This window comes from Tarenaya hassleriana, unplaced genomic scaffold (assembly GCF_000463585.1).
Source record: "Tarenaya hassleriana unplaced genomic scaffold, ASM46358v1 Cleome17, whole genome shotgun sequence".
Lineage (NCBI taxonomy): Eukaryota > Viridiplantae > Streptophyta > Magnoliopsida > Brassicales > Cleomaceae > Tarenaya > Tarenaya hassleriana.
The window spans coordinates 1,597,843-1,611,535 of record NW_010965122.1 but is presented as its reverse complement, the minus strand read 5'-3'; the positions used below and the strand labels follow the sequence as shown (position 1 = coordinate 1,611,535).

The window sequence follows — 13,693 nt, the reverse complement described above, 5'->3', positions numbered from 1 at the left end:
CTTTCCCTATCTGCAAGAAAATGGCTTCGAACACGCTAATGAGCTGTCGCGTCGCCGCCGCGTGTCCGTCGTTTTAGTCATCATCGAAGTCAAATTTCGTCTCCGGTTACATAAAAAAAAAAAAAAAATTCGTCTCCGGTCGAGTGTCACTGCCCATCGCCGGCGGCAACCGAGTCATGATGTCCGCCAATTGGATGCCAGGTTAGTCTTGTGTTAAATTTGTTCCTTGTGGACAAGATTTGGAGGCGGAAAAATTGTTCTTCAAAATTAGACATCTTCTTTAACAATATTAGTCACTATATTTGAAATCACCATCTTTGAAGTTATTTTGTTTGAATCTTGCCGCCGTTTTTGTTGAAGAAAATGCTGCTAAAACTCTTGTAAATAGAAAAGTTTGGGATTGCAGATAAATCATAACAACAAAAAGAAGAAACGCAAAAGAGAAAGGGAGAAGAGGAGAAAAAAAAACAGTTTTGAACGGTTTTGATCAAACGATCGATCTCTTATCCGATCGATCTGAAATTTTGTTGAGAGCTTCTAACACTTTTTTTTTTGGTTGGATCTTGATTTCAACGGTTAGAATTGAAAAAACAGAAGTTCAGGGGTTTCAAACTACGACACGTCTGATTGTTGTGAAAATTAACGATGGAACTTCTCCTATCGAGGTAAAATTTGGTAAGCTCGTTCTAGACTCTCTGTTCTTTGATTTGTATGGTGGAATTTTGCATTAGTTGCCGAAATCAGAATCTACGGGATTGACTTGGTTCCTAAGTTACAACTTGTTAAGTTGTGTTCTGTTGGTGTATTGAGGTTATAATATTGATGTATATATTCTATCATCTAGGGTTGTGTTTTTTGTACACGGATTGTTGTGTGGACATTGTAATCCAGCTTAGCGATTTGTGAGTGGACTACAGTCTCATGGTTTTTATTCCTCACATCTATGGAGTTTTCCACGTTAAAAATCGTTATCTAGTTTGATTTCGATACCATTGCACTAGATATTGTCATCCTTGCATGTTTACACAAGTAAGAGGTTCGTTTACTGATTCGTATCGTACGATCAAAGTAACGTAAACCCCTCAATAAGTGGTATCAGAGTACCCGATTGTGCGGAGCACTTGTGTAAACGATGAAGGCAAATACTAGTCGGATGGTGAGTTTGAACGGTACTAACTATCACGTGTGGAAGGACAAGATGGATAATATGCTTTACGTAAAGGAATGTTATACTGTTGATCTTTGAGGAAAAACTGAAGGGCAAAACTGATGAGCAATGGACATTGTTGCATCGACAAGTTTGTATCTTCATACAATAGTGGGTGGATGATAACGTTTTGAACCATGTGGCTAGTAAGACTAATGCTCAATATTTATAGAGCAAGTTGGAACAGTTGTACGCTCGAAACACTGGGAATCGCAAGTTGTACTTCATTAAGAAACTAGTCGGTTTGAAGTACGTCGAAGGAAATCCAGTGATATATCACTTGAATTTGTTTCAAGGTCCATTGAACAAGTTGTCAGACATGAGATCCTTCGAAGATGAGGTTCAAAGTTTATGGCTTCTCAGTACACTTTCGGATTCATGTGAGACATTCAAGATAAGGTTCAGAGTTTCGACAACTATATCATGTCTCCCAAGAATCCGGAAGTGTGTTGAAAAACCATAAACTTTGAACTCCATCTTTGAATATGATCCCCATATCTGATAACTTGTTCAACAGACCTTGAAACACATTCAAGTGATCTATTACATCACCGGACTTCCTTCGACGAACTTCAAATCGACCAATTTCTTGATGAAGTACAACTTGTAATTTCCAGTGTTTCGAGGTTACAACTACTCCAATTTACTCCACAAAGATCGAACATTAGTCTCACCAGCCATATGGTTCAAAACATTATTATCCACCCACTATCGTATCAAGGCAGAAATTTATCGATGAAGCAATATCCATTACTCATAGTTTTGCCCATCCGGTTTTTTCTCAGCGATCAACGGTAGATGACTTTTTTTCACGTAGAGCATATCATATATCTTGCCTTTTCACACGTGATAGTTAGTACTGTTCAAACTCATCATCCGACTAATATTGATCTCTATCGTTTACACAAGTGCTCTACACAACCAGGTGCTATGATACCACTTGTTAGGATTTTTACGTTACTTTGACCGTACGACACGAATCAGTAACACAAACCTCTTGTGTAAATCTGCGAGGATGATAATATCTAGTGCAGTAATACCGAAATCAAACGAGACAATGATTTTTAACGTGGAAAAGTTTCTTGGATGCCATGAGTAAAAACCGCGGGACCGTAGTCCACTCAAAATCCACTATAACTGGATATAACGTCCACACAACAATCTCTTGTATACAAGAAACACAACCGAGGTTATAGAATATACACGTCAATATTCTAACCTCAATACACCAAGAGATCACAACTTAACAAGTTGTAACTTAGGTACCAAGTCAACCTCAAAGAACAGAGGGTCTAGAATGAGCATACCAAATTTCACCTCGATCGGAGAAGAATCCATCCTCTGATTTTTACAACAATAAGATCTATCGCGGTTTGAAACCCCTAGACGAACAACTTTCATAAAACCTATGTTTCTTCAATTCTAACCGTTGAAATTAAGATCCAAAACAAGAACAAAGAGTGTGTAGAAGCTCTCAAATTTCAGATCGATCGGATAAGAGATCGATATTCGATCGATCGTTTGATCAAAACCGTTCAAAATTATTTTTTCACTCATTTTCTCCATTTCTCTCTTTCTCTCTTGCGGTTCTTCTTCTTCTTGTTGTGATTTATCTACACTCCCAAACTCCCTTATTTATAGAAGTTCTAGCACAATTTTCTTCAACAAAAATGGCTATAAGATTCAAACAAAATGGCTTCAAAGATGGTGGTTTCAAAAATGGTGGTTCATATTCTCAAAGGAGGTGCCTAACTTTGAAGAACAATTTCTCCACCTCCAAATCATGTCCACATGTAAGAAATTTAACACATGGTACAACCTGAAGGTTTTATTGAGAAGGACAAAGAGGACTACGTTCATTGGTTGAAGAAAAAGCTTTATGGGTTGAAAGAAGTACCGGGACAATGGTACAAGAATTTTGAATCGATTGTGGGGGAGCATGGTTACAAGAAAACGACCTCAAATTGAAGATAATTTTATCATCTTTCTGCTCTACGTGGATGATATGTTGATTGTGGGTAAGAACACAGGGAAGATAATGGAGTTGAAGAAACAACTTGGTCGGTTCTTTGTCATGAACAATTTGGGACCAACGAATCAAATTCTTCGGATAAGAATTAATCATGATAGAAGTAACAAGTTGTTGTATCTGTCGGAAGAGAAGTACATTGAGAAAGTACTTCAACGGTTCCATATGGAGAAATCTAAAGCTGTGAATTCATCTCTTACTTCACACTTTAGATTAAGCAGTCAACAGAGTCCAAGTACAGATTCGAAGAAGAAAGATATGAGACGTGTTCCATACACCTATGGAGTGGGAAGTTTGATATATGCTATGGTTTGTATAAGACCAGATATAGATCACGTTGTTGAGGTTGTCAGTCAGTTTCTTTCAAATCTAGGAAGAGAACATTGACATCTATTGAAGTAGATTTTGAGTTATCTTCGAGGGGCTTCTAGCTTGAGAATTGTGCTTGGAGGTGAAAAACCTTTGTTGGTTGGATTCACAGATTCTGACATGGCTATCCAAATTCTCGAAAATCTACGTCAAGTTACTTGGTAATATTTACAAGCGGGGTTATGGCATGGCAATCGCAGTTGCAGAAATGCATTGTATTTTCTACCATTGAAACTGAGTTTATTGCCGTAATGGAAAATTGTAAGGAGTTGTTGAGGATGAAGTGGTTTCTTGAGCAGTTTGGGTTGAAACAATATAGGCATGTCTTGTTATGCTACAATCAGAGCATCACTCATCTTGGGAAGAAACAGACGTTCGATTCAAAATCGAAGTATATTGATGTGAGATATCACTGGAATTCAAGATGTCGTTGATTCGAAAGAGGTTGAAGTCGAGAAGGTTCATATTGATGACAAAGATACTTCCTAGAGGGAAGCTTGCTATTTGTCGCAAGATTGGTGGGATGGTGGATTGTCCACATAGTCGGGAAATGGAAAATTGTTGAGTTCCTCCCATGTTGATAAGATTTTGGGGTGGAGAAACTATTCTTCAAATTAGCACGTATTTCGACAATAGAAGCCACTATTTTTGAAGTCACCATTGAAACCATTTTGTTTAAATCTTACAGCCATTTTTCTGGAAGAAAATGGTGGTAGAACTCCTATAAATAGAGGAGTTTGGGACTGCAGATGAATTACAATAACAACAAGAAAAAACACAAGAGAGAAAAGGGAGAAGAGGAGTGAAAAAACAGCTTTGAACGCTTTTGATCAAACGATTGATCGGATATCAATCTCTTATCCGATCTATCTAAAAGTTTTTAGAGAGCTTCTACACTCTTTTTTCTTGGGTTGGATCTTGATTTCAATAGTTAGAATTGAAAAAAAAAACAGGTTTTACCAAAGTTGTTTATCCAGGGGTTTCAAAGAGCGACTAATCAGATTGTTGTGAAAAAAAACGGTGGATTCTTCTCCAATTGAGGTAAAATTCGGTATGCTAATTCTAGACCCTATGTTCTTTGATTTGTATAGTAAAATTTTGCATTAGTTGTTCAAATCAGAATCTGCGGGGTTAACTTGGTACCTAAGTTATAATTTGTTAAGTTGTGCTTTCTTGGTGTATTGAGGTTATAATATTGACGTATATATTCTATAACCTCAATTGTGCTTTTTGTACACGAGATATAGTTGTGTGATTTTTTAGTGAACTACGGTACCATGGTTTTTATTCCTCACACCAAGGGAGTTTTCCACGTTAAAAAATCGTTGTCTCATTTGATTTCGGTATTGTTATACTACGTATTGTCGTCCTCACAGGTTTATGCAAGTAAGTGATTTGTGTTACTGATTCATGTCGTACGATCAAAGTAACGCAAAAACGCTAACCCCTCGTCCTCTCTCTCTCTCCCTTGTGAGTTTTTGACTTATCTATAAATTTCAAATGATAAGGTGAAACAAGGGTTGGGCAAATTGGGTTCGGTTTGGTTAAGTTTTGTTTTGGATCCAGTTCGGTTTACATAGAATTTCATTTATGGTTGGATAACAAAACTTCTCTCCAATGGTCAAAGGAATTTTGGTTTGGTTCAGTTCAAGTTTCAGATAACTCGGGTTGAAAAATTTCGGTTTAGTTTGTTTGGTTTATCAACTTACTAATTGATTTGCTAATAATTCGCCGATGAACATAAATATCTTAAAATACCTCAGCGTTTTTCATTCTTAAAAAAGATATATTTTGTAGTATAAATCTACTCAGTAATAAATTTGAATTAATTTATATGTTAAATTTAGACCATAATGTTACAGTTTTGGATCTTACAATTCTTCATTAATATTTTTTTGGTACAGAGACTTTGGATTCGACCTACTAAGAGAAGTGTTAGAGAATTTGGAAAGGTATAAAGAGTCAGAGCTTATCCACTGCATATGATTCAAAGTGGGCGGTCATCCCGAGAGGACAAGCCACATACTTGGGAAACTCTGTGCCTTGGTGGATTCTACCGACAATTCCAGTGACCAAGTTCTTGGCTATTGCCTTTACGGAACACGTCAGAGAAGTATGGAAAAAGATCTCGAGAAGAAGAAATACTCGGGAGAAACTTTCGACCCTTTTGGATGCTTCAAAGACCCTAAGAAGTTCGAGTAATTGAAGGTTAAAGAAATAAAAAAACGGTATTAATGCCTCTTCTTAATCATTTATTTTCTTTTATACTATCAAATATTTAGACTATCAATAAAAATATACTAAAACGGTCGTTTTGGACGATTTTGATATAACATCCATAAAAGAGATTACAATAAAAATTTTAATGACATTGTTTTAAAGTGTTTTCTATTTAAAAGACTATCATTTTTAGAAACTTTTTGAAGAGAGCTTAATAATTATCATTTTTTATTTTAAAATATCAATCATTTTATTATAACCATTTACAATATCGTGCATTACTAGTGATACTGGAATTAGCCGCAAGCAAACATTTTTATTTGCTCATTTACCTTTTTATTCTCAAACATTTGATAAAATGATGTTATATTCATCAAAGAATCACTAAATAGTTTCATATACTAAATAGAAAACATACTAACATCTAAACGATTTATAACTTATACTGTTTATGAAAACTTGAAAATATAGTCGAGATAATCATTTTGGTATGGCATCTAGCGTTATTTGCTTTCTTGGGATTCTACCTGCAGAAATCGGCTTACCTGGACACCAGACCATTGGAGAACTTGGAGACTCACTTGGTCGATCCATGGCACAAGAATATCGGAGGCATTATCATCCCTACGTCCCTTTTGCCTTGAGCTTCTTTTCTTTAACTTAGTTAACACCTACAGTAAAGGGACATTACTGTTTTGTATCAACGGATCATCATGGGTTCTTACTTTTTTCATCATCGCCCATGTAATTTGATCACTTTAGAAATCTATTCAAGTGGTCTCTTTACGTGTTTCAAGACAGTACATTTTTGTGTTGGAGTCGAGGTAATAACTGAAGTACATGATCAACGAGAACCTATGCACACGTCCGACACTAGTGACCGAGAAGCTCGATTACGTGACAAGCAAGAAAGTGAAGCAACTCAAGAAGCAAATCTGTTGTTAGACAAATCACTTTAATCTTACTTTTCTCTAATTGTAAACTTTCCATTTACATTTTTACATTTATTCTATTACCTTTTCATGCATATATATTTTCCTTCTATTTAATTTGTAACATTTGTACAGACCCAATTATCGAAGAGTAATATTCTTTTGTTTTCATCTCTCTCTTTCACAACCCTAGTGTCGTGTTGTCTTCTTCGATTTGGATTCTTTCTGACCATCAGATTTCATCAGTTCATGTTGTCTCTTAATCTCAAAGTCTGACATGGTATAGAGCTACAAGGCTGGTGATATCTTGCTTTTTGCCTTGTTTCTTCTTCTCCTTTCATTTTTTTACCCTTGCCTTGACTCTCATGCTGAAAGCAATGGACGCCATTGTCGTGAAAACTTTCTTGTTATCCTTATCGTCGACGATTACGTTTATTGGTCTAAAGCGGCCAAGCGGTGCTCAAGAGTTTAGGCCTTTGGGAACATGTCTCTAAAACTCAAGCCCTGACTTCTGCTCCTTTCGTAACTGAAAATCCTGTTGGCCAAGCATAAGCTGATCAAGAAAATGGGTGCAAGAAGACGACCTTACACTCACCATCTTGCAGAGCTCATTGGACTCTAATGTGCTGAAATCATTCATTGCTCTGGAGACTGCCAAAGAGCTATGCGAAGCACTTCAACAAAGTGTTTATGGTAATGTGACAAACCTTTTTCATATCATTGACTTGAAGAAAAGGATGTTTACTTTGCAGTAGAATGACAAATCATTCAACACCATTCATGGAGAATTTAGTGCCTATCGACTGAATTAGAAGATTTATGCCTTTCTACAGTGGACATCAAGGCATTCAAACAACAGTTGGAAGAAGATAATGTGTTTTCGATTCTTCTTACACTTGATGGCTCTTATAATGATCTTATATATCATATTCTTCTTCAAGAACAACTCCTTAAATATGATGAGGTGTGTATGATGATTAAGAGGGAGGAAGGAGGTCATAACTTATTTGCAAGCCCGAGTGAGCTCGCTCACCATCGCAAAGATCCTTTCTCACCGAGTCATACGACGGGTAGAGATTGTTGCCCTCTTACATGTGAGCATTGCAAGAAAACTGGTTATACTTGTGATAAGTGTTGGTTGTTCCATCCTCATCTGAAGCCTTTCCTGTTACATGGAGCCCTCATCAAACCGGAGCCAAGCAATGACGACCATGACCATGACTATGAGCTTCATTCTGGATGAAGTTCTTGGCTTCAAACAACTCCTCATTGCCATGAAAGACAAAGAGTCTGGTAACGTAACTTTTTCATCTTCTCATATTACTTTATCGTCTTTTATTATTGATTCCAGAGTGACTAATCACATTATTAATGACTCGAACTTATTATGCAAAACTAAGCATCTTTCGAGTCACGTGTCTGTGGCCGATGGTCAACACGTCCCTATTGTTGGACAAGATCACTTATCGATCTTTGAAAAACTCGTGCCCGCATCACATGTTCTTGATTTTAAAACAAATTTATTATCTATTTCTGCGCTCATTAATCAAATCGATTGGTCAATTACATTTGATTCTAATAATGTTGTTATTCAGGATACTAAGACGGGTGAGTTCCTTGGAATGGGTAGCAAGAAGGACAATCTTTATGTCATTGACGATAATTCCCTTTGTTCCGAGCAAGCCTTTAAGTCATTTTGGCATGCCCAACTAAGACATCCTCATCACAAAGTGCTAAAGTTACTTGTTCAAGAGTCGACCTTAGATTACGGTGTTTGTGAAGCTTGTGTCCTAGAAAAGCATCGTCATAGTGTTTTTCCAACTTCTCGTGCCATTTATGAACATTGTTTTGATTTGTTTCATTCCAACGTTTGGACTTCACCACTTTTCTCACATGATAATAATAAGTATTTTCTTTCGTTTATTGATGAAAAATCTAAATATACTTGGGTTTATCTTTTGCATAACAAGAGTGGTATGCTTGATGCCTTTCGTCAATTTTTTGCTTATGTGTCTAACCATTTTGGTTGCAAGATTAAGACTCTTCGAACGGATAATGATGGAGAGTTTACAAACACTCGATTTTGCAACTTTCTTGCTTCCCAAAGAGTAGTCCATCAACGTTCATATCTATACACTCTGCAGCAAAATGGAGTTGTTGAACGCAAAAATCGATCTTATAGAGGTGGTTCGCACTCTTTTGTTTCACCGAAATGTGCCAAAACTCTTTTGGAGTGATACCGTCACCTTAGCTTGTTACCTCATCAAAGGTCTCCCGAACAAAGTCTTACATGACCTCTCTCCCTTTGAGATACTTCGAAACACTAAGGATTTGGTTTCTCACTTACGTGTTTTCAGTTGCGTATGCTATCCTTTGCTTGTAGATGTCGGTCGCACTAAACTCGATAGCGAGAGCATTCATTTCGTCTTCCTCGGTTATCCATCGGATCAGAAGGGGTTGAAATTCTATCATCCTACAAGTGAATGTACATATATATCTTGGGATGTCGTCTCCCAAGAACAAACTCCTTACTTCTCTCGAAGACCTTGGGACAGTTTTGCCGATTTAGTTCCTCCAAGCGTTGACTTTATGTCTTCTGTACAATATCTTCTTAAATATGTTCGTGATTCTCCACCATGTGCTAACCCTTTGGTTCCTCCTAGTGTGCTTTCTTTTTCGGTTTCTGAGTCCTCACATGATTCCTTATCGCGCCTTTGGCTATTGATTATTTTTCCATGTCAACCTATGTTGACGAGGTGCGTCACCCGTCGAACTTAGGCCCTGTTCTGACACCTAACTCGCTCGTGTCTCCACCTCCCGCTTCTCTCTCTGTTCCTTCCGATGCCCAACCTATCTCTCTCTCCACCGTCGCCCCTTTTGAACCACCGGTCCGTCGTAGCGAGCGAATCAGACTTCACAAATTTGCACAGGTTCAACAGCAGACTTCCGTCTCTCCTCTGCCCACTCCTACGCCTCATTGCTAGTTGCAGCTCCTGCTCTCGATCCTGTGACTGTACCTGTTGCCGACAACTGTTGCGACAATCCCTCAGATACAACTCTTATTGGTTGTTTGGTGAAGTATCCAATACAATCTCTTCTCTCTCCCTCTCTTCACTCTATGCTTGTTGTATCTTTGTGCAGTAACCTTGATAGGTTATGGAGCCACGTGATTTTACAAAAGCTAACACACCAAGTATGACATCAAGCTATGAGTGACGAATTATCTGCCCTTTAATGGAATTATACTTGGACAATAACATATCTCTCCCCCCTCCCCCCGAAAAGAAAGCTGTTGGTAGCAAATAGGTATACAAAATAAAATATCGGAGGGATGGCGAGATAGAACGCTACAAGGCCCGACTTGTCGTTCAGGACTTTACCCAAACATATAGCGAGGACTACACTGAAACATTCGCCCCCGTCACCAACCTCAAATCTTTTCGTGTTATCATTTCATTGGCTACTAATTTATCTGGAGATTTATGACAGATGGATGTTCAGAATGCGTTTCTTCAAGGAGATTGTAATAATATGAGCTTAATCCCAATTTAAAAATAATTAAAATTAAAAACATAAATGAGAGGGCACCTAAATCTCTGTCCATGTGGAAAATAATAATAATTAAATTAATTTAAAAAAAGGTGATGCAACCACCATTTAAAAAAACACACCAAACCAAACACACACACAACTAGCGGTGGGCACGAGTTCAGAATTTTAGGGTTATCCGAACCCGAATCTTTTTATAAAAAATTACTTGAATTGTAACCCGACTTGATCGAACACCCGAAAAAATATTTGGGTACCCGCGAGTACGCGAACCTGGATTTTAAAGTCAAATTTTCAATAAAAATGTAAATATTTAAAGAAAATCACACATAAAACACGGTCCAAATATATAAAAAAAAATATAATTTCAATTCATCTTCGACTTCTTGAACATAATTCCAATTCATCTTCAACTTCACCACCACATTAACGTGTCCATTGTCATTACTAACATCTTTTTGGATCTATAAAAAAAAATCGTATCATAAGACAAAAAATTAAACAATATAGAGAACACATACAAATAGACTTACCATTTGTTTATCTTATTAATCCGATTTATATCCTCTTTCAAGATGACTTTCACTTCCCTTTGATATCGGATAATCTACAAAATTAAACACACAAAATAAAATAATAAATTTATAAAATATTAATATACATACATAAATTTATAATAAATCATACATTCTTCAAATTTTGCAAGGTTATCCAACGATTCTTCAAGTGTTACTAATCCATAATCCGATCGAAGCCAATCTTGAGTGCAAATCAAAGCTTCAACCAATTGCGGAGTAAGAGAACTACGAAATGGATCGATAACACGATCACTCTTATTAAAGGTAGATTCCGACGCAACGGTTGTGACGTCCGTAACCCGTGTTCCGCCCACGAGTTGCGCCACATGGACGATCAAACCATATATCAAAATAGCGGAAATTTTAAAACATTTTTATATTATACATACGCAGCGGAAATATGTTTATACACAACAAACCCACATACAGTAGACGTACACACCATAATATAAAGACGATGAATACGATATAATACATAGTCGATATATACCATCAACGACAAACATACAGTACACGTCTAGAGAGGAAAGTATACATGATCCGGAGAAAATGTCTCACTCATCACCAGTACCCTCGTCCTGCTGCTGCCAAAGCTGATCCGAACCTGAAACGTTGCATAACAACGTCCATAAGCTATATGCTTAGTGAGTACTTCGGGTTAAACCCGAAGATCATACTCAAATTGCAAATGGCCAAGCACAAGCAATATTATACACATAATATGTAAATATACATGTCCAAACATATCATGTCATAGCGTCTAACACATGCATCAAGCACAAACAGTCTGAATCACAAGTCATCGGACATGAGCCGTCAAATCGTCTCTATGTGCATCACACACATAGGATAGTAAACTGAGCTGGTATCACCAGTCCAGGACACATATACGAGTCATAGCACGACTCATCGGGTCTATCAGTAACACCGGTACCGTCAAATCGTCTCTGCGCGTGCATCACACGCGTAGCTAAGGACCCTCCATGTGCAATGCATAATCCCCTCACTCTCCTCGACCGAAGCCGGAATAGTAAAAATGCAACAACCCAAGCCCAACACTTCATAAAAACGTATCACACCAACCATCCCCTTTGATATCGATATCACCTCTTGATACCAGAGCGCCAGGTGCCTCCTCCAGGCCACCACCGACTATGTCGAGCGAAGTCAGTCAACAACTGACAACCTCTCGCCGACCATCTGCCACGGAAAAGCTCATCAAACCCGAGCTCAAGTCTTTCAGAGTATTTTCGCATAACCTCGTCGGGAGAATCTTTCAATCCCGAGTCACGGGTAAATGTGTGCCAGTCTCTGCCGGGAATCACTCCCGAACTCGTTCCATAGCAAGTGGAACGTTGGCGCGGTCACAGAGTAACCGTAAGATTTCCTCAACCCATGATAGCCGAATCACTAAAGACTATCACGTGCATCATCGGCTCCAAGCTCTGCCCATAGGCGATCAATCACAATCATGTCTCCTCAATATGAAACCCGACCCGGGTCGAAGATCGTAAAGAGGAGATCTCACACAATGCAATCATCGGGATATCATCTCAACCCAGACTACAAACACACGCTCAACTTTATTCCGACCCTCCGAGATAAAGTCTCACGCCATGCCAACTACCTGATTCCCCAATCACAAGCATTCATACGAGATTACGTTTTAGTCACACATACACACGTCTTTACTTGTTATTCTGGTATACCGATTCCATTATGTTCATTTCATTCTTTTATCCTCTGATCCGATCAAATTAGGTTTTGACCATTTTGGGTTACCAATTTAACTCGTTCCGAAGGTTTTACTCACCGTAGAATGATTTCGTTCAAGTTTTGTGAGGTTAGGGTAGGAAACAGGTCAAGGTAGGTCAGGTATGGGGGTCGGTTGCATCAGATCTCGCTTGATCCGACGATACGAGTCAAAACGGGGTAATAGGCACCTGGAACGAACGGTCCGTCCAGTCTGGAACGGACGGTCCGCAAGGTCCGGTCCCTTCGGTTTGGAAGAACCTGGAACGGATGGTCCAGGGTTATGGAACAGACGGTCCACACCTGGACCGGAAGGTCCAAACTTCGTCTTCTCCCCCGAGACCCTGCAAACCCTAGAACGGACGGTCCAGGCGAACCAGGAAGTTCGGGTTCCGATTTTTCACACCAAACTCAACCATCTATAGCCCAAAACAATCTAGAGATAATGGGGAACTCAAATCTAAAGTCAATTTCATGCAATTCACACTCAAAACATGCAAATCTCCATTTTCAATTTGATTATCATTTTCGGACTTAACCTAAAACACTCACCTAGCTTAAATTCGAGCTTGGGGCTTTGTTGGGGAGTTTCCTAGAGTTGATTGTTGGGTTTATTGATTGATTTCGACCAAAATCGAAGTTCCAATCGAAGATTGAAGTTTCAGAGTTTTGAGAGAGTTTGCGAGAAAGAGTGAGAGAGTGAAGTGAGAGGGAAATGACCGAAGAATGGGCGGACTTGGGCGAAATCTCGTGTCCCAGAGGAAGCAGGAGGTGGCCAAAGGGGAGGAAAGGTGGTCCGCCGGTCTGGACCCTTCCGTCTCGGTTTTTCCGTCGTTTTCTCGTGCATTTTGTCATTCCCTGCGTGTGTGACCCTGTATGTAATACCCCGAAACCCGATTTGAATATTTAATTATTAAAAATGAATAATTAAATAGAGATATCACGAAATCACCAAAAGTGACGGTACAATATCGGGGAGATGCACGAAGATCGTCACGTGCGGAAAAGACCGAGAAAGAATGAAGAAAAGGAAAAAGAAAAAAAAAGAAAAAAAAAA

At 38.5% G+C, this 13,693-nt stretch overlaps 1 long non-coding RNA gene across 3 annotated transcripts; it reads left to right on the top strand.

The window, feature by feature from the left end:
• The first annotated feature begins 6 nt into the window (after positions 1-6).
• LOC104809970 lies at positions 7-6,926 on the top strand. Of its 3 annotated transcripts, XR_771240.1 has the most exons (4): positions 7-201; positions 581-4,646; positions 5,510-5,833; positions 6,359-6,926. It is a non-coding gene; the product is annotated as an uncharacterized LOC104809970 (long non-coding RNA). The 3 variants fall into 3 exon arrangements; XR_771239.2 differs by lacking the exon at positions 7-201 and having other exon boundaries at positions 208-4,646; positions 6,359-6,681; XR_771241.2 differs by lacking the exon at positions 7-201 and having other exon boundaries at positions 208-4,656; positions 6,359-6,681.
• Positions 6,927-13,693: the final 6,767 nt, after the last annotated feature.